The 3,211-nt window shown below is 42.1% G+C and overlaps 1 pseudogene; it reads left to right on the forward strand.

Annotated features, from left to right (window-relative positions):
* The first annotated feature begins 699 nt into the window (after positions 1-699).
* LOC127012055 (uncharacterized) lies at positions 700-1,459 on the forward strand (annotated as a pseudogene).
* Positions 1,460-3,211: the final 1,752 nt, after the last annotated feature.

A 3,211-nucleotide genomic window follows, 5' to 3' on the forward strand; every position in this document is an offset into this window, starting at 1 on the left:
TTAAGCATTTTCGCCATTACCTACAGGGTCGAAATTTCGTCGTGTTTACTGACTGCAATTCGCTCAAAGCCTCTCGCACAAAAGTAGAACTAACCCCTAGAGTTCATAGGGGGTGGTCATACATGCAATCTTTTGAGTTTGATATTCAGTATAGGCCAGGTGAAAGAATGGCTCACGTAGATTTTCTGTACAGAAATCCTATATCAAAAGATTGCGTCAAGTCAAAAGGTACAATGGAAAAACATATAGATTTGACAGAGATCACTGACAATTGGTTGTTAGCTGAGCAGCAACGCGACGAGGAAACGTCGTCTATTGTTTCTGAATTGCGTAGCGATGATCTTGCTGAGGATTTGGCCGAAACATATGAATTAAGGGCAGAAACATTGTATAGAAAAATTCAATGGAATGGGAAAGCTCGTTGCCTGCCTATTATCCCAAAGCCGTTTAGGTGGTCTGCCGTTAATAATGTGCACGAGTCCAATATGCACCTTGGGTGGGAGAAAACCCTTGAGAAAATGTATGAGTATTATTGGTTCGAAAGGATGTCCAAGTATGTTCGCAAATTTGTCGACAACTGTATTACATGCAGACTGTCAAAATCTCTATCTGGCATTGTACCCTGCCAGATAGAGATTTTGACAGTCTGCTGAATTGCATCCTATACCGAAAATAGACATCCCGTGGCATACAGTCCACATGGACCTTACAGGGAAGCTTAGTGGTAAAAATGATCAGAAGGAGTATATAATCGTATCAATAGACGCGTTCACGAAGTTTGTTTCTTTGTCCCATACAGTGAGGCTGGATACAGAAAGTTGTATTAAGGCTTTAAAGTCCCTAATATCATTGTTTGGTTTCCCTTCTCGTCTGATTGCAGATCAGGGACGGAGTTTTTGTTGTACAGCATTCCGTGATTTCTGCTGTTAAAAATTGATTTACATTTGATCGCCATAGGCGCTAGTCGGGCCAATGGCCAAGTAGAGCGAGTTATAAGTACTCTTAAATCTATGCTAACGGCGTACCTATTGTCGAAAATAAAAATGTTGTTGATATTGACCAAGTTATAGAAATGGCAAAGCAAAACATGGAAAAGAATGCCTGTTATGATAAAGCTAGATTTGATAAATCTGAGGCTACTATTATAAGACACAAGGTCGGTGACTACATATTGCTTAATAACGAAGAGAGTCATCACACAAAACTAGACCCTAAGTTTAGAGGACCATTCTTAGTGACCGAAATATTAGAAGGAGATCGGTATAGACTTAAGGCGTTAAATAATAATAGGACATATAAATATTCTCACGAATTTTTGAGACGTATGACAGAGAAGGGGATTGCCACAGAATTGGATGATGAGTGTGATGACGAAGAAGCCATGGAGCTTAATGATGAAGGTGGTGATGGAGATACCTCAGATCAAGCTTGTGAGGGCTGTGATTTTGAAAAAGAATGAAATTTTTAAAATGATCGGTGCATTGTTATTTGGCAGGCTTATGAATCAAACTGCGAGCTGTTTATGATGGCCGGCTTGCCCAGATATAAGCTGAGGGCTAAATGAACACACCTATTGACTGGCCAGTTTATCTTATGGATGACTGTGTGCAACTTGATGACATGGTTGAAGAACATGATCACTATATGGAAAAAATATGAAGATAAGATATAAACGAATAAGAGAAACTTTAAAATAATTTTGTTTGATTTTTATTTAATAAGAAAAAAAAATGTGAAACCATCTTGAACTTAATTTTTGTGTAGAACATAAGAGAATAAATTTTGTAAACCTACACTCCCGAGGACGTGAGATAGGTCAGGAAGGACGTGTCGCATATTGTTTTGGAAATTCAAATTATAACGATTATTTGTTGGTACACTCTTGTTTTACTTCTTATTGTTTCTCGGTTCTTTCGTGCGAGACGGATACGCAATTCCATGAGCGTAGTCTGAGCGTGGGCGTGAGTGAGACAAATAGTGTTCGTCATAACTCACCACACTATGCGTGTGTATTTGAGGGTAAAGGAAATGAGAAGGAACGAACGTGAGTTCGAGCGGCAGACTAAAAAGTGAAGCTAGAGATCATGCCACGCGCCAGAAAACGCTTCGCCGAAAGTCCAGTCGAGGACTTTGATACTGGATCTTCGTCATCAGAAGTGGGATTACCTCCGCCTCCATCCAATGACGCAAATCTCCTAGCAATCCTGGAATTGCAAAATCGTAATTTCGCCGAACTGATAAAACAAGTGCAGTGCTCTCAAAATGAGCCAAAAGATTTCAAAACCATTGCACTGCCAAAGTTCAACCCCGATCGTGCAGGATCAGACGAGCTGTCCTGGTGTTCAACAGTCGACTACATTGTGTCTGAAAATCAGCTCGTGGGTAGCGCTCTTGTAATGGCGCTCAGCAAATCACTGGAAGGCACCCCATCACACTGGCTCTCCCAGACATGTTTTTCCGGCATTACATGGACGCAGTTCCGAGAATTCTTTTGGCAACATTTTTCTGGAACGGAGACTTTGGCCGCCACCGTTATGAATTTGCTAAATGGACGACCAAATGAAGGAGAGTGCTTGTCGTTGTATGGGAGTAGAATGGTCACATCCCTTATGGCCCGCTGGAATTCGCTCAGCGTCGAGCAAATTGTAGTATCCGTTACGTTGGCACACGCAGCTGGGGTAGATAAAAGATTGCGCCGTTTGTTCTTTACCACGGATATCCAAACCAGAAACGAGCTGCATCAGGAACTCAAAGCCTTTTCGTTTGACGCCAGACAGAGCCACGTAGAGACAACGTACCAGTACTACAAGGAAAAAGAATCAGCGCTATGCCTCACATCACGTGTTACAACTGTGGCAAACCCGGCCACAAGAAGACGGAATGTCGCTTTAATAAAGAGATAACCCAGCGTCAGCAGCCCCCTAATCAACAATCTGGATATACTGGAGGAAGAGATCGATCATCCGTCATCTGTTACAAATGTGGAAAAGCTGGACATGTATCTACTGTCTGCCCGGATCGTCCGCCAGTCAAAAGCAACACCATCAAAGGTGTGATTATATGCACCGTACTTGAGCCCTTAGGAACTTTGCTGCAGTCTGGTCAGTCGTTCCAATTTTACTTCGACTCCGGAGCCGAATGCTCACTCATCAAAGAAACTGCATCGCTGAGATTATCAGGCACTAGAATAAACAACGTAGTGACATTAAGG

This window comes from Drosophila biarmipes, unplaced genomic scaffold (assembly GCF_025231255.1).
Source record: "Drosophila biarmipes strain raj3 unplaced genomic scaffold, RU_DBia_V1.1 ptg000017l, whole genome shotgun sequence".
NCBI lineage: Eukaryota > Metazoa > Arthropoda > Insecta > Diptera > Drosophilidae > Drosophila > Drosophila biarmipes.